The sequence below is a fragment of the Oreochromis aureus genome, linkage group 3 (assembly GCF_013358895.1).
Source record: "Oreochromis aureus strain Israel breed Guangdong linkage group 3, ZZ_aureus, whole genome shotgun sequence".
Lineage (NCBI taxonomy): Eukaryota > Metazoa > Chordata > Actinopteri > Cichliformes > Cichlidae > Oreochromis > Oreochromis aureus.
Genome location: NC_052944.1, coordinates 18,903,548 through 18,922,782, shown reverse-complemented (window position 1 = coordinate 18,922,782; position 19,235 = coordinate 18,903,548). Strand labels below are relative to the sequence as shown.

General features: G+C 39.6%; 1 long non-coding RNA gene across 1 annotated transcript in view; it reads left to right on the top strand.

Moving 5' to 3' along the window:
• The first annotated feature begins 2,037 nt into the window (after positions 1-2,037).
• The window catches only part of LOC120438922, a 31,343-nt gene continuing 14,145 nt past the window's right edge, over positions 2,038-19,235 (top strand). The window contains exons 1-2 of the long non-coding RNA XR_005612254.1: positions 2,038-2,094; positions 6,521-6,631. This is a non-coding gene — a long non-coding RNA (uncharacterized LOC120438922). The remainder of the gene's footprint in view (positions 2,095-6,520; positions 6,632-19,235) is intronic.

Here is a 19,235-nt window from a genome sequence, read left to right as displayed (position 1 = left end):
TGTCACCCGCTTTTTAAGTCAGTCGCTGTAGCAGTCATGTCACAGGGAAATACGGCCTCAGTACCCATCACAAAGTGACAGTGCAATTTACTTTACCCCCTAATCCGGTTTTCCCTCCTCAGAGATGCATCAACACCTGCATTACTTAAGGAGGAAAACTGAGAATGTGTCCCAAGTAACTGTAAAACTGATGCTTTAGTTCATTTCAGCCTGTGTAATATCATAAGGACCATATACACTTTTTTTTTTCTTTCTCCATCAGCTATTTGTCCAGAATCACTCCATATTTGCAGCTCGCCTATGGAAACAAAGAAGCCACTTTAAAAATTCACAGCAACAGCTCGTGTCACAATAAATGGATGAGATGCTTGTCGTTGTCTTATATCACGGCAAAGGCAGCTCATCCAAACACTGCAAAGGGAATTTACATAATCTATCAATAAGCTGTAAAGCTCTGCGCCCTCAGGAGATCAATACTTCGCTGCAGGTATCGACAGGACTTTAAACGGTGGCTTAACACAATGTTCAAACTCTGGAAACATTTTTCACAGTCCCTCCATTGTACCGATACACATTTGTTTCAAAGACACAACCTATTCATTCAGGGCACTAAAGTTCTCTGCAGAGGCCCTGAGGCACAAATAGACTGAGCTTTAAAGGGAGAGTTAATCTGAGTCTTGGCAGTTTGAAATTTAAAGACTTCTCTGAGCAATGAATGGTTACAATCTGATGTGCATCATTTTTTCAAATACTACAGTGGACATAGATGGATTTCTTTAAAGTAGCTGGCCAAAATGGAAGTTTCAGTCGAAAGCACCCGTTTAGAAAACCACATTACTGCGTAATTGACATAACGAAGAGCAGCGCCGTAGCTCCGCAAACGCACATAACGCACACTGCGTAGGGCACCAACTGGCCGGTAGGGCACCAAAAAAATCAGGGTCGTAAAAAAAAAAAAAAGTAAACCATATTAATACTATAAATATCATATGCATTAATATGGTTAAACAATACAAAAGCAACATAAAACAATTTTCCCGAGAAAAGGGGTGAATCTGCTTTGTGCCCTGTCTCCAGTCTCCTCCTGGTGCCCCCCACTCCCAGTGGTCTGTTCTATAATGCCTCAATTCGGTATTGGTAAACACCTGTTTGAACATGGCCTCGAAACGGCAACAGGAGTCGGGAGCGGAGAAAAGAAAGAAGAAGAGGAAGCGTGATGAAACTCAGGCGTCGCTTGCCGGTAAGGCAATGTTTAAATAATAACAATAAGAAAAAGTTCATTATTGTAGCCCTTGCTTGCACGCTCATGTCCGTCAACTCTGTGATAGCTCCTGTTAGCAGTGTTCATACTGTGTTAACAAATGTTGCAAATGATTGATGTTGGGTAGTTTGTTTACGTTGTGGATATGAATATAGAATGGACTACTAAAAGCAACTCATCATGGTCACTCAATTGACGGTTTTCAGATAACGTTAGCAATCGTGAGACTAGCATTTCCCTCCTCAGGTTGCTAGCTGGCTAACGTCATGCATGCTACTGATTAACCTTAACTTTGGGATAGGTCAGTGATGCAGTCAAGTATTATTATCAGATTAGACAAGATTACTTTGTATGTTGCTGCATTTCAGGATATCTATAAAGACGCATATCTTATTTATGCGGCATAAATAAGATATAGGTTTCATATTACAGTGTAATATGAAACCTATATCTTCCAGTAATATAGATTTCTACTTGCGCATTTATATCAAATTATGTACAGCATGTTTATATTGCCATTTGCCATTATGACAATCTATACATGTAAAATATAGTTAGTAATTTTTAAATGTACCAGTGACTTACTTAATTTATTAGTCTTATAATGCAATTTTTCGTGAGGCCTACTGTAGATTCAAAATTGTATTTCTGTAAAATCCCTGAATATTTTCTCTTGTATGCAGGGTCAATGCTTAAATATGTTCAAGGAGGATCTCAAGGACAGGATGAACCATCCAGTAGTAGTGCCATCCCTGGACATCAACCACCAGCCATTGTAGACCCTGCAACAATCCCTAGCCAAGAAGAACAAGAACCATCAACCACCAGTTCAGGTACAGTTCCATACACAAGTACCACTGAGAGTCCTGTCACTGAGAGACTATCAGAAAGTGACACTGTGGAGACATGTGTGCCCCCTTCAACCGATCCTGCTCTTTGGCCAGCTCACATTGTAGATGCTGATCGTGTTGAAATTGTGCGGAGAGGTCCTTTTAATGTCAGCTCTGATTTTAATTTTCCAAAGGGGCCTGAGTATTTATTTGTAACAGTATTTTTAACCTCCTTTAACCTTATTTATTGGTTTAACTGTCATGTTTGTTGTTATTTAATTAAACAAATTCCACTGAGAAATTCAAAAGTATTAATGTTTTGTTTTTTTGTTTTTTTAAGTGGCGGGGGGGGGGCACCATAAAGCATTTGTGCTTAGGGCACCCAAATGGCTAGCAACGGCCCTGACGAAGAGTCTAGGTATCGGAATACTAAACTCTGGCTTTTGGAATAATATCTGTTTTTTGTTAATTTTGTTCTTCTTCCAAATCCTTGGCTAGTGTTTTTGTTAGCTGTAGTAACATTTAATCAGATTAGAAACATATCCCCAAAGATTGATCAGATATTCTCCTGGCAACCACTGGTTGGCGAGTAGTTGGTCGTTGTTGCTAGGTGAAATCCATTGCAAAGAGTACTGTGCTAAAAACCTTAGAATTGTTTGGTTACCAGCAGACTGGCACAGTCTGGAATTTGCAAAGAAGACACCAATTTGTCTGCAAACACTAATTACTCTAAATTGAAACTGTGCCCCAAACTGGAAACGGAGACTTTAGAGTAAATGCTGTGCCTTGACACTGCAAATAACACTTTCCAGAAGGCACAACTCCTGTTTGACACCTGAACTGTATGTGGTATAACTGCGTGGACACATAGTTTGGGCAGAAGTTTACAGTAGTATCACACCATGGACTGAAAGGGTGCCAACCAATGAAGAAGCCCCTGCTCCAAAATCAGCAACTTCAAATCTGCAGCTGCCCACTTGGACAAGGCAAAGATCGAGCCGCTTAGCTACATTAACAAGAGAGATGTTAAAGAGACTAAAGATGAACATTGTGCCAGCTGGTGGTAGCATCATGCTCAAGGGTGTGGTTTGCTGCCACTGGTACTGGTACATTACACAAAATGTATGAATAACGGAGGTGGTCTATATCTAAATTCTTCAACTTCACCACAGATCAACAATTATATGGTTGAAACGTGAACACAGCTCTAAGACACGTCAAAAACTGGTCTTGGAATGGATAAAGCAGACTAACATTACGTTTCTGGAGTGGCCTACCAAATCCCTAACCTCAGTCTTTTGGAGTATGGCTTAAAACTGGGTCAGTACCAGGAAACCAACAAATTTAAATGAACTCTGGTCAAATAAAGAGCCAGAATTACACAAGAAGGTTGTTGATGGCTCCAAAAAGTTTCTGGTTGAGGTGAAACTTGCTAAGGGACATCTAAATAAATGGGGTGTATGTACATATTTGAGGTCATAGAACATTTCAAAGAACTAAAGCCCAAAATTACCACTACACTACCATACTACATACACGCTACGGTAATTGCTATTAAATATTATGTGTACAGTACTTAATTAATAATCTTATTTTACCTTCATATTATGACTCACTGCAAATTTAGTTTAACTAACTGCAATTGGAAGTTAATTATTATTATTATTTTTAATGGCATTCACTGCCTCTTGTGCTTAATTGATTTTTTTCAGGTCTTCATTTAGCTTTTTCGTTGCAGCGTCAGAAAATATTCTACAATGTCAGCAGACTTAAATTTAATTTTTTACCCTTGCTGGCGTTCATAAAACCATAGAAGACACACTAACATTGCTCTGTGGATAGTTATCAGGGTGTGACTTTCACATCATTCATGTGCATCGAAGAGATAAGCACAGTGTGTCAGCTGGCATCAGTTCTTTAACACTGCAAAGACATTTTCCATAAAAGCAAAAAGGGAAAAAAAGTCAGAATGAGGATGAAGGGTGGGTGGCAGAGATATACTTCACAAGTTTTCCTGTGGTTATTGGGAACGTCGCGTTCAGCATTTTGTGTTAATTTGTTTTCACTTGAAGATTCATTCACTTTACTTTTTCTTACACTCGCTGGCTAAGTTAAGGCAGCAAAAGACAGTTTATGTACATGTGGGCACCTAAAGTGCTTTGTTAGGCTTAGATGTGGCATGTCTTAAAGGCCTTGGTGAATTTTCTACTTCTACACTGAGATAAAACTGAGGTTATTCTGCTTTGCTGTAAATAACTCAGAAACATGGAATCTATCAAGATACTTTAGATGGCACTACCTTGGCCTTCAACACACATTAAACAAATATGTATACTGCTTTCATGACTGTGCGCAATATCTCTACAATGAGGAACATCCTGTCTCAGAAGGATGATAAAAACTAGGGACACTTTTCAATTACAAATTCTATCACTTGTATTCTTCTCATACTTCCCCTGTATTAGCTTCTAGTTTAGCATGTGGCCAAATCAGGTGACCCTGAACCATGTTTATGCTGCTAAAGGCTCAGACTGCAGCAGGACTTCATGTGATATACTGTGAAGCAGAGAGTATTTGTTCTCTCCCAGTGTCCTTTATATACGACTAAATTATCTTCTCTCTCATATAGTCTGTTTTGTCCTGTCTCTCTATGCTCGTTCTTCCCCCCTCCCTTTACCACCAACCGGTCGGCAGATGGCCGCCCCTCCCTGAGCCGTTTCTGCCGGAGGTTTCTTCCTGTTAAAAGGGAGTTTTTCCTTCCCACCGTGTTTACTCACAGGGGGTCATCTGATCGAGACTTTCTCTCTACTACCGTGAGGTCTTTAACTTGCAATGTAAAGCACTGTGAGATGAATGTTGTTGTGTTTTGGTGATATAGCAGCAGTATTCAACTCAATGGGAGTGAGAAGACATTCTCCCTCCTCACAACATATACAGCCATTGTTCGACTGTGACTGGTATACACAAGTGTCTGTGGTCAATAAAATTGCAAATACTTTCTGATCTTTGTTAGCAACTGGAAATATTGTTCCTTTTGTTTTGTGTTCCCCCACCAGAGAAAGTGGATTAGACTGTGTATTTGAAATAGAGGCTTATTCTCAACCTGTCTCATTTCTTGCCCTCTCTGGTTTTATTTTTATCTTTTATGTCCTCCTGTTCTTGGATCTCAAGCAATTACATTGGTTTGTACAATGCTACTGAACTATAAATTATGAGCAAACGTATTGTAAAGCACGGGCTGTTATTTTATTTCATTTTTTTTACTGTCTAAGCTAAAAAAAATAACCCAATATGACTCAACCAGACCTGGATTGCAACAGGAAAAACATGAACTCATGCGATAATAAAGCAGAGATGGGTCTAAGAATTCCACTTATCCCAGACCCATAAAATAAATAAATAAAATATTGGCAGCTAAAAATCCCAAGTTGTCAAGCCCTCTCCAGTCTTCTGATTTCCCTTCTGTGGATGAAAGTAGACAACATCTGAGGATTTTCAGAGATTACTCCGCAATCCAGCATCTGTCAATAAGAAAGGAAGCAAATGGTCCAATGGCAAACCTTCGTGCACTTACATGCACTTCATGCTATGGTACATGACCCTCATTAGATCAGTTACTGTAGCATGGATGAAATGTTAAGAGTGTCAGTTCACTTGCTGTCTTGCGAGCACAAAAAAGCACAAGCAAAAACACAATTCTGTCAAACAGAAGCGCATTAATTTTATTACCAGCACGAGAAGAACGGCTCACCTTCAGATGGCTTTTCTTTGGAGGTGAAACAAATTCATGCCTTTGCTATAGATGTGCTGTGCCCTGAAAAGACCTGACATCTGTTTCTTCATCAGTGTTGCTATTAAATAATTTGTTAAGACTTCAACAAGCTAACAATTTTCATTTTTAATAAGTAGAGCTACCCCCCCCTTTTTTTTCTCTTTCCCTGTCTACGGTTAAATTAATAGCTGGAGAACACCACAAGGCTGTGTTGCTGTATTAATTAAAGAGGGAAATGTTGACAACATGAAATGCTACGCCTATCTGTTGTTTGTGGCTTCGTGCTTTATCTCTTTTCCTCCCAATAAAGGTACTGGTTAGTAATAAGCAACAAACATGCGACTAAAGGGCATTTACCAGCGGACTGAGATAGTCAGAGGTGAGGGTCCCCCGGGGACTATAAAAATCTCCCACACTGATCCACATTATTGCCACTTAATTATTATTTATACCATCAAGTCATGCAAATTAACATAACAGACAGCAGCAATTGCTCCAAAACAGTAGAGTGCTGTGTTTGTTTACCCCGAAAGATCTAATTATCTGCAGTCTCTGTAGTCACACCCTTCCCCAGGCCCCAGACCTAAAACAATTAAGCTAAAGCTATTTTATTTTGACTTTTCGTTAAATGCTATGTTGTGTATCTCGGCATGGTAGAAACCCCACGGAGCACGGCGGGCAAATGAAAGAAAAACATCTTGGACTGACATGAAAGGTGCGGAGCGAGGAGGGGAGGAACGTCTCGATCTGGAAATGGCGTCTGACACGGTGAGAGCCTCAAGGTATTCCGCGCCGCACTTGAAAAAACTGAAACATGACGACTTCTCCCCTTTAGCGTCCTATGATGTGCATCGCCTGCTTCTAAGTGTAGGCAGTTTAGGAGCAGTTAACAGAAAACCCAACGGATCGCTGTTGAACCGGTAAGAGCAAAGGATGTGTTGAGGTGCTAAGGGAATAAGGGCTAAGTGGGCTGTGAATGGTTGGAACACTTGGAAGTCAAATCTGTCAGGTTGACGCTGCTATTTGCATATCTGGATGGTTATAAATGTGTCAGAGATGGAGTCATTCTGAGTCTTGCAGTCAGTCTTGTTAAACTACATAACTGAGGAATAGATGAGATTAGACGTTAGGCCATAGTTGTGCTCTTTTTGAAGTTCCAATATGTGCTGTTGAACCACATTCGCACTGGAAGGTTTGCATATATGGGTGAGCTGATATCTTAAACGAGTATAATATCATAATATAACATATAATGTTTTCATGAATAGAGCTGCAGCTAGCTATATGCTTGCTCCAAGTAGTTTATCCTCTGTTTTTTTGGTTTTTTTTAGCTGTTAGAGTACATGGTTTCCCTCCCTCTTCACCTTTTTTACCCTAGCTCGTCAGTCACACCGTGGCTCGGGTGTGGTTGATGAATAGAGAATTCAAGGGTCATGTTACAGCTTGTCAAAACCCATTATCAAAGAAGCAAGCGGTGATAGAAGGCTAATTATGTTTAAGAGCAATTCAATTATAAGTTGATTTACTCTACATACTGCTATAAAAGGCAGCTCATAATTTGCTAGTTTGAACAGATATTTCATTTAAAGTGATACGTGATTTAGGAACTTATAGACAGCAAAGCTTTAAAACCGAAAACTTAAAGAGAGCTATGGTACTGTGGAAAAGTTTCGAACGTTCGAGTGTTCAGATCGTGTCAGAGAATAAAGGTGGTCACACCAAATATTGACTTTCCAGATTATAGTCTTTACTGTATTTCTGTATTTATGCTTGCATGTTTCAGTAAATCACTGGAACCATTTCTCTCATTGTCTCAGCAAAACATAAACAAATGAGAGTTGGCTCAAGACCACCACACTGTGGATGAAACAAAGTTTTGGCTTTATAAAGAAGTAAACTTACTAGTTACATAACTACTACCAATAGTTATGTAACTACAGTGCAACAAATACATGATTAAATTCACTTTCCATGAATCACTAATCAATATTTTTGTGTTATCAGTCTGTTTACTGGGAATTGGGGCATTTATTTTTCATTTTACAAGCAGCCCGGCAGCTGTTTTCTGCCAATAAGAGTAGACGGCATGGCACGCGGCAGACAGACACAGTATGTAAACTACATCTAATATATGTATTGTGATCAGCTAGATTCTACTCAGATCCTCTATCTTACTTTTGGCTCACTAAAGTGCAAACTGCCTCACATTTATTATGCACTAAATAGCAAATCAGTGAACTAGGAACTAAGCCATTGTCATAATCCGTGTCATTACCCAAGCCCAACCGCTGTTTCACGACCACTGTCAGTTATATCGCAAAGGAAAGCCAACTGAAACATTTGCAGAATTTTACAAGGTTAAAAGCAGATTCATTTCTGGAGCTACGTTCTCACTTGAACAATTCCCGGATTTGATAATTGACAGAAAAGTCCACCACTATGCACTCAAACCTCAAAATCATTTAGTGATAACAAGCTACCACTGCTGTGTGCAATCTGTAAGCCTTGTGATCAATGGCACCCTTCTTCTCTCAAACTGCCTGAAGCCACCGGTGTGATTATAGGCCTATGGAGGGGTAATAGCGGAGCCCTTGATTCTGCCTGTGCTATAGTCATCAAAAAGCCTGGCCTTATTCTGCCATATCCATCTCCCACTTACTGGAAACCTCTTAATTGATGGATGAGGACGTTATGGGAAATGGCAGGAGTCGTTATGGTCGTGATTTTCCTTCAAATGTATCCGCCACTTGGCTGGTGGAGAGAAGGATGAACGACAACTTTCTTGGACCCTGAACAGGCAGAAAGATACGTGGGCTGGCGATGCCACATAGGCAGGGGGTAAAAAGCGAAGGTTGGATGATTGATAGGGACTTAAAATGGAAGAGGGACACCCACCTCCTCTCATCACGCCTATAGCCACAATGTCCGTAATTTCCAGTTGGTGAAATCAGGAAGGATCTAATGAAAAAGGACTGTGCTCTTTTCCTCATTTTCGCAGGCTTTCTCATTCTTGGTATGTCTCTGTTCTTCCTCGTTACTAGCACCCAACCACTTCCACTGCAGACGATTTCTCTATTGACAAAGTGTACTAATGAAATGTCACCTCCGACAGTTGGCGGACGGGATTGATGTGCCAGAACTTTTTTCACTTTATTTGAATTTCCCTTCCCTGCACTTTTCTTCACATTTTCTCCCTTGATTTTTTTTCTCCCATCTATTTCACAACACTGGAAATTACATTTTTGTCACTGCTCATTTGTAACCCAGAGTGATTGTGGAAGTTCAGAAATATGTCATGCAGGCAAGTAACGGCCATAATGCCATACCTGGAATCATTCCAGTGTTTAAATAATACGAGTGCAAAGTGTTCAACATGTGGGAAAATACATTTCAAGATTTACAAATGATGTAGATTTCTTTTAAAGGTAATATTAGTAGTAAAGTATTATTTTTTAAATACTTTATTTTAAAAAACAAATCTACAAAAATTGAGTAATTAGCTAAATATTTAAACCCTACAAGTTATATACATAATATGAATATCATAACACAGATTTAACAATATAATAATTAGGAATAAATAATTATTAGTAAAACAGATATTACCAATACAGTGCAATAAGGTAATTTGTTGGCTAAAGACACAATTTTTTTTAGTTTTGCCTCTATACACCAACATGGTGAAGTTTGGACTTTCAGTTTTAATCCAAGGAGCTTTTACAAATATTTTGCATTAACTGCTTAGGAATTACAACTATTTAATTGTCCCCAGTTTTAGTGGATCAGCGGTAATAAGACTGGTAAGCTGCTTCATGGCCAGATGAGGCCTGTTATTAGGTTGTTGTTAAGCAAATATGGTAGCTCAAGTTCATTTCAAGTGTTGAATTTGTATTTTAAAGCTTTTCACTGGAATTTTAAATGGTCGGCACAAAGACTTGTCAATGTAATGAAGGGTGGACTTCATTAAGATGAAAAATCCCAATCCCTAGGAACTCCGTCATTTTGGACAGGCTCAGAGTACAGCCATGTACTCTGAGCCTGTCAACAGGAGCCAGTTGAGGTGGTTTGGGCATCTGACTGAAAGGCTTCCTGGACACCTGCTAGATCTGGTGTTTCAAGCATGTTGTATCAGGTTTACCTGGGATACACTCAAGATGTCTCTCGCTGGCTTGAAAATGGCTCACTGCGCCCCTTCAACACAATGAGTTGGAGGAGGTGGACGCAAAGAGGGTGTTCGGCTGTCTCTCCGTCGACTGCTGCCCTGTGACTCGGACCTGGATAAGTGGCAGAAAATGGATGTATGGATGGCATTTGGTACAGTGCTTTCATTAAAGCCCAACCTTGTTTTCAGGAGTGGTTATGGAGGGTGAAAGGGAACACAGCACATCTAAGACCTTACAAGCCAACTTGCACCAACCTAACAATGTCTATAAGTTAAATTCAAACTTTATTTTGATATTAGGTCACCGAACTCACGAAGCAGGCGACCATAGTGAAAATCCATAATTCAGTTTTCCTCCCTTTCTCTCCATGACAAGCCCACCTGTCCCTAGCAATGCAGACCGAACACTTCACAAGTCCACTGCATGAGCTGCTTTCTCTCAGTCTGCTCAACGCACGCTAGGAAAGCAGCGTGACTGAGTGAAACTTGAGAATTGCCTTGAATCGCATGCTGAGCTGCATCTCATCGTGGAGATGGAACATTGCTTCTGTTTCTGTACAAAAACAAATTTCAAATAAAGACTTGTTGTGAATGGAAGCTCTTTATCGACTCTATAATGGACTAAAAAAAGCCAGTGAGCTTTTAGAGGTTCAAAACTGTGTTTACATTTTAAGAGAATCTCCTGGAAGGTAACAGTAAAGTAAATGACATCCTTTTTGGTTAGTAATCCCCTATTGTGGTATAGTCCTTAAGTATTTGGACTATTTCTTGCAATTTTGCCTCTGTACACCATCACAGTGAGTTTAAATCAACCAATCAACATGTAGGACTATTTTCAGAAGTTGCATTCAAAAACAGGAAGGCCAGATTCGAATTTACCGTAAAACATCTAAACGAGGGAGCATAGTTCTAGAAATCAAATTCTTTGAAGACATGAAACCAAGATTAACTCCAGAAAAGGAATAGCTCATGGGGTCATGGTGCTATGGTCATGTATGGCTGTCTCTGGGACCAGGTCAGTGTTTATTGGTGATGTGACTGCTGATAGACGGAGCAGGATGAATTCTGAAGTCTCGCCACAGATTCAACCAAATGCTGCAAAACCAAAGAGACTGACCGATTCACCAAACAAACCCAAATAATCCTGCAAAAGCAACCAAAGAGTTTTTCAACACACAGTGATGGGATATTCTGGAAAAAAGGCACACGGGCATGCAGCAACCCAAGGTGGCTGCAATATAGGTCTAGCTCTTTCAATATAGGTCTAGCTCTTTCAATATAGGTCTAGCTCTTTCAATATAGGTCTAGCTCTTTCAATATAGGTCTAGCTCTTTCAATATAGGTCTAGCTCTTTCCCCTCCCTTTCCCCTCAAGGAAGGGGAAAGAGCATTTAATTGAGTTCTGTGGTTTCCAAACTTTTTCAGGATGGCACTATGCATAAAAATAGCTGTAATTCCCAAACACTATTGTTATAACCCTTGGATTAAGCCTGCACTTCAATCATGTCTAGATTGTTTAATTTAAAATCCACCATCGTAGTGTACAGAGACAAGAATGCAAAAATTGAGTCATTGTCCGAACATTTGTGAGCATACAATAGAGCTGTTCGTACGGCATTTTGAGTGATGAATTTATCAATTTAATTTATAACCAATACAAAACAGTAGCTGTCTCTTTAATTAGAAATCACTCTTAACACCGGTAAAAGAATCGGTTAACGCAGCGTGTCCACAATCTTCCTTACTGGCTATGAATGGTGAGTGAACACTAAATTACACTAGGCAGAATCCTGCTGCTAACCTGCTCTGTAGGCGGCAAAACTTGCCCGAGTGTTGCACATCTCATCACACCCCGATCACATGTCATAGCAGGTATTTTGTTTTTGACAGGTGATGGAAACAACTGCCTAAATGAAGGGGCGCTTCCCCCTTAAAAAAACTTGGACAGGGAGCATCAAGGAACATTGTAGTGCCTCAAGTGTTCCTGCAGCCACTGAAGAATAGGTATATTATTGTTGACACCAGGGTTTGATGCCTTCTGCTCAGGGCTGAAATACTGCTACCTGTACTCTGTCACTTTTATTTTAACCTCAAGCAGAAGAGAAGCACTGCCAAATAATATTAAATCAATGACTTATCCCTTTAATTCGCTCCTCTGTGCGGCAACAAGACCACGGAAAAAGTTAAAAAACTGAATTATGTCAAAATCTATTTTTTACAGCAACCCTATTCTCCAGACTCCTTCTCAGTGTGTCTTGAGGTTTCCGTCCAGTTCATGTGTTTCTAAAAGGGAGTAACTACGTGAAAGAATGAAAGTAGAAATAAAGGAATGAATGAATCTTACTCTGTAGCTATAAACAGGACAGCCTTGAGTTTACAAGATTTCACTTGCTGCCTGACCTCCCTGCCCATTTAATCGAATCTTTCAGAATTGTTCTTATTTTTCAAGGGCTATGCTCAAGTTAGCAGGAGATTTCAAGGCTCCACAAAACCTAGATTTACATAGATAGATGACTTCATAAAGTGGAGGCGTAAAGTGCTCAAAGCCTGTAGTCAACTTGATGTCTGATGAATATTATGCTCGACTGAATTTATATAGCGCTTAAGTGTGAGACAGCGTGCTGTTACAAAGACCCCACAACACTGTCAGCCATGTGACGCCCTTCAACCTTCTAATACAGAAGAAGAAATACCTGTTAACCTGAGTCAAGTAAAGTATTTTGAATTTAAAAAGAATGTATGTGCACACAATGTCACTACCATGCCAGAAGTATATGTCTCACCCCAAAGTTAGACCATGCAATACTCTGGAAACTGCAAAAAAAAAAACCTGAGAGCTACATCTCAGGCTCTGTAGGCTTCAGTTAGCATGTTAAACTTCAGTATGGATTGTTTGCAGTTGGCAAACGTGAACTTAAGGAAGCTAATACGAAAGAGCCATACACTGGATTGGAGGTCAAGGTTTAACAATGTAAAATGTCCAAAAAACAGAAGGTAGCTATCTGAAAATACTGAGTGACCAGGTTTTTCCATCAATGTTTTTTTCTGCATTGAGGCATATTCCAAGGTGACAATGCCAGGATTCACTGGGCTCAAACTGTGAAACAATGGTTCAGTCAGACAGATCTTACACATGAATTGGCCCCCACAGAGTCCAGAATGTAATGGAGAAGACTTTATGCACTACTGGGATCAGTATAAGTATCATCAGTATAAGCATGAACAATTAACTCTGAATGGAGATAAATGTTGCGACATTTCACAAGCTTATAAAAAAAATAAAAAACTTATGCCATCATCAAAGTTGGTCCAACAAGATATTAGTGTGTGACTTTCTTTGGCCAAGTAAAGTATGTGTAAAATGTGCAAGGTCAAAGTTGTACTAAGATGACAGCTACATAAAATACCTTAGTTGAAACTAGAGATGGCACGATACCACTTTTTTATGTCCGATACCGATATCATAAATTTGGATATCTGCCGATACCGATATGAATCCGATATTGTGTTTTTTATTCAATAAAACTGTTTTTTTAATATCTTGCTGCATTTTGTATAAGTTCATACTCAAGTTTAAATGAACAACAACACTAAAGCTATTCTGTGTGTAAAAATATACCTGTGTGTAAAAAATACACTGCACCCAAAATATTTCATAGTTCAGCAACACTGATCAATCTAATAAACCTTACCTAACTTAAAACCTAACTTAAACCTACTCCATCCTCCCTATTCTGGTATTTTAAAGAGTACTTAGCAGAAATATTAAGCAACCTAACTAATAGGGTTGCAAACTCCCAGCAAAAAAAAAAAAAAAAATAGGGAACCACCCACCCTCCACCTCATGATGCTTAATCGATGTAATCAACTTTAATTTGATGCAGGGTGAAAAAAAATGCACAGAAACAAATTATTTTTCAAGAATAATTAAATAGATTCAACATCTTTCTTCAACAGAATTGCAGAATTCACAGACGGTACCTTCCCAAAGGAAAAAGTACTATAGCTTACTAGGGTATATAGACTTAACAGTTACTATATACAGTAATGGACTTCTATACATTTTACATCAGATTAAAACTTTGGGTGTAAGATTCAGATAATTATTTATTAAAAGCTACATATTTTAAATGAGAATAAGAAAGTAAAGTATGTCTTTGTGCCCCCTTTTCCCTGTTCATTCCCTATCGGCCCCCCTGGCTGCACTTTGCTAGATCCGCCCCTGCACAGTTACCAGCCGTCAGCTACGTAGAAAAGGATCCTGGTCTACAAAGTAATATTAAATAAATTCTAACAACAGCTTATCAAGGTTAAACGTGCTGCTGTTGTTCAGCCGCTGGTTTCCTCTTTCTGGTGCAAAGTGGGCCAAAAACAAAGAAGAGAGACGGACTCGCTACAGAAAAGCCGATCAGCTGATCGTTAAGCAGTTTCATGATTGAAGTAGCAGCAGGAAGGTGAGGGAGAGGCAGTCACTCCATATATCGGTTGTTAAGCTTAACATGGGAACGCTTTACAAACATTCAGAGATGAACTTACACACTTACTTTACTTCTCTCTGGGATAACTTCCTCGGAGATGAAATGCTGGCTACAAATACACACAGCCTCTCTATCACATGAGGCATACTGCTCCGACATGAGCCGAGTTACGCCGTGTTGCAAGTTTTGTGAGGTGCTTTTTTGATATTTAATGGATCGGATTACATTTTTTATTTTTCGCCGATATCCGATCCAGTAATTTAGGTCAGTATCGGACCGATACCGATACGTAATATCGGATCGGTCCATCTCTAGTTGAAACTATGGAAATGCTGTGGTGATGACTAAAAGAAAAATGATACAGAAGCAAAAGTCAGAGTCGTAAAAGAAAAAGTCCTCCCAAGCATTAGCAGTTTCAGATGTATTCTCCAAATGAAAAGAATATATTAGTTTTTGTTTCAGGAGGTTGACTCAAAACATTTTATAATTCATGATTGTAAACCATTTAACGTTTGTCAGCACTTTTGAGGTTGCTTCTTACATTAGAATCTTGTATCCTGAATTAACTGGATTCACATATTGTTTTGTTTTTATTCATTTTTTTTTTTGCTTGTCATTGTACAGGGTGGGCCATTTATATGGATACACCGTAATAACATGGGAATAGTTGGTGATATTAAAGTCCTGCTTGTGGCACATTAGTATATGTGAGGGGCAAACCTCAAGATGGTGGTGACCATGGTGGCCATTTAGAAGTCGGCCATCTTGGATACAACTTTTGTTTTTTCAATAGGAAGAGGGCCATGTGATACATCAAACTTATTGGTAATGTCACAAGAAAAACAATGGTGTGCTTGGTTTCAACGTAACTTTATTCTTTCATGAGTTACTTACAAGTTTCTCTTTGTTCACAGCCATTGACATGTCGAAGAGGTTAACACGTGAGGAGCGGATCGAAATCGTGTTGATATCTGGTGAACGCAGTAACCGGGTCATTGCAGCAGATTTCAATGCAAGACACCCTACGAGACCACTCATCTCCCATGCTACAGTTAGCAAACTGCTTGCTAAGTTTCGTGAAACTGGTTCAGTGTTGGATTTGCCAAAATGTGGACACAAGAAAACTGTCACTAATGAAGAAACATCAGTGGCTGTCCTAGCTTCATTCAGCAAGAGCCCACAGCGTAGCACTCGCCGCATGTCACTGGAGAGTGGCATTAGTCGAACATTCCTTCGGCGGATATTAGCTACTCACAAATGGCACCCTTACAAACTCCAGCTACTGCAGCATCTCAACGAGGATGACCCAGATCGGTGCACAGAATTTGCAGAATGGGCAAAACAAAAATTGGAACAGGACCCTCAGTTCATGCAGAAGATTTTGTTCAGTGATGAGGCAAACTTTTATGTGAATGGTGAAGTTAACAAACAAAACCACCACTATTGGTCTGACACTAACCCACATTGGATGGATCCCTCCAAGACTGTTGGAACAACAAAAGTGATGGTTTGGTGTGGTCTATGGGGTACAACGATAGTGGGTCCATTCTTCATCAATGGAAACCTCAAGGCCACTGGATATTTGAAACTGCTACATGATGATGTGTTTCCCTCTTTATGCACTGAAGCTGGCACGTTCCCTGAGTTTTTCCAGAAAGATGGTGCACCACCACATTATGGGTGCCAGGTCCGAGCATTCCTAGATGAACAGTTTCCTTGAAAGTGGATTGGTCATCGTGGGCCAGTTGAATGGCCCCCAAGGTCTCCCGATCTGACCCCCTTAGACTTTTATCTTTGGGGTCATCTGAAGGCAATTGTCTATGGTGTGAAGATACGAGATGTGCAGCACCTGAAACTACGGATACTGGATGCCTGTGCTGGCATTTCTCCTGCGGTGTTGCTATCAGTGTGTGAAGAGTGGGAGAAGAGGGTTGCATTGACAATCCAACACAATGGGCAGCATATTGAACGCATTTTATAAGAGGTCAGAAACTTGCAAATAGCTCATGAAAGAATAAAGTTACGTTGAAACCAAGCACACCATTGTTTTTCTTGTGACATTACCAATAAGTTTGATGTGTCACATGGCCCTCTTCCTATTGAAAAAAACAAAGTTGTATCCAAGATGGCCGACTTCTAAATGGCCACCATGGTCACCACCCATCTTGAGGAGTTTGCCCCTCACATATACTAATGTGCCACAAACAGGACTTTAATATCACCAACCATTCCCATTTTATTACGGTGTATCCATATAAATGGCCCACCCTGTATATATAAACTGCTTACCACCACTGTAAATGGGGGCTTGCCCTAAATGAGTTTTCAAGTTTAAATAAATATATATTAAAATATTTGTGTCCTGTAGACACCTTATTAATTAATAGGAAAACAAAAGAAGAAGTCCAGTAGCATATATACTCCACCAGACTGAGAAAATTTGAGACTGAATGAAATATTACACCCTCACATAGGAGACCATTGTTTCCCATTTAAACCAATAAATGATGGTGGCGTCACAGTGGAGTTCTGTGTACAGCACAAACAGAAAGTGGCTTAAGGCTTTTAACACCCTCATCCTCTGGTCGACCATTTTGGCCACAAGCGGATGGAAACCGGTCTGCAAACAGTGACTCAAACTGGAGAATTGTTGCAAATGACTGAACTTTAATGTATAAACAGACATATTGCCAACACACTGCAATGTCAGTCAGCACTTGAGTGAGTCTCTTTGGAGGGGGGGACTCTAATAACTTTATGATGTTCTGGGTGCATCTGAATGTAAGTAGCTAATGTTCCGTATTTGCACAGTTGATGGCAACAGATTTGAAACGTTCAGCAACAAAATGACCCTCACAAAAAGAAAAAGGATCCATTTTTCTGGAGTAAAGGTCAGCACGACAGATACTTTATTGTTTTTGACTTTTGCAGATTCATCAGCTAACCACCTTTATCACCAACAGATGCATGTTTTTAACAGCTTCATACTTTTCAGTCACAAACTGATAGACTGAGGCTACGCCCACACGTACATGGGTATTTTTGAAAACGGAGATTTTTCGTTTTCGTTTTTTTTTTTTTTAAATCACCGTCCACACGTGCAGTTTTAAAAAAATATCTCTGTCCACATGTAAATGCGAAAAACGAAATGTTGGCCAATCAGAAGTCTAGAAGCCTGGGAGGGAAAGACTAAACAGGGTTTTGTGCCTTCACAAAACCTTAAGTACTTCCGAAAAGTTTTTGTTTTCCTGGAAAGGCAGCTAATTTTGTGTTACTTTTCATGTGCCTTCAACATTTCAAATGTTAATAACTAAAGACAGTATTTTGGTTGGTGTAGACTCACAACTTAGGAATGGAAAAAATGCATACAGCATACATAAATTTAAATTTTTTAAAAAAAAGTAAATTTATTCAAAACCAACATCGGGATTTGGGTTGTGTTGAATGTAGAAGCCACGTCCGAAGTTCAATCTGACGCTTCTGTCTCTCTAAATGGAAGGACAGTAACTGCGTGTGTATATGTAAGTGTGTAAAAACTGCACCTAGTCAGTATTTTGTCTATATCCGCCATTGCAGAAATTAATCTCAAGTAAAAATAACATGTTGCACAGCGTCACGTCAAAAAAGGCGCACACCTTTGACGTTGCATGACTAAATCTCCGTTTTCCTCGTCCACGTAAACGCAAAAATGGAGTTTTCGAAAATCTCCACCCTGCCAGGAGTTTTTACAAATCTCTGTTTTCAGTGATCAAAAACACCGTCGACGTGTGGACGAAAGGTGCAAACGCATAGAAAAATCTGGGTTTTCAAAAATACCCGTGTACATGTGGACGTAGCCTGATAGCAGACTGACTTGCTTTGAAGACAGCGAGTGACTGCAGATGGTTGCAGACTGATCTCCATATTCAAAGCAACCATTTCAAAGGCAACAAAATGTAGCAAAAAGCACACTTACCAAACTGCCTTCCTTATTCCAGATAACCAGGCGTTGGGATGCACAGTCTTACACAACACATAGCATGCTCTGTTCTCATACCTTTGATTGTGATAAAAAAATATTTTGCTGAAAGGGTCTCGCTTCTTTTAATGCTAATAAAACCTGATTACTCTGTTAATATGCTACATATTATAGTGATCAGGATTTAATATGTAGGAAAAACATTCAAGAAATTGAATGGTAAATATGAAGTCAAATAAACATTTAATACATCATGTAGAAAGAAAATGCATGTCCTCAGTTAACAAGGCTGTTGGCTTGGCTTTCATGAAACTGCTTGTGAATTCAGCAGCAGCAGTTTTAGCCTGTTGTTGAATCTACAAAGTGCACATAATCCTCAGCCGACATCAGTGAGCTACCACCGCTCCCGCTTCAGACGTGCAGTCAGTGAATTCAGAGGCAGGGGACATGCAAATCAACCCGTTTCTCTGTTCAGAAAACAAGAGCGGAAACATTCTTACGCTTTCATCTTTGACTGTTTTATTTGTTTACAAAATGCTCCCTCCCCCTTAATTTATGTTATTTGCATTTAGTGCAAGGTGCTTCGTGATAATAATGACATTTTTATTGCCAAGTCTCCTTGGCTCTCTCAAAGCGGAGATCACAGGCACATCCTAGAGCTAAAGTAGGATTACTCTGTAGTGAGACTCGGCACAGCAGACACCACATTAAATCACAGACTTGATTTGGTTCTAAGATGGAAACATACAAAGGAACAGAGCAATAAAAAAACAGG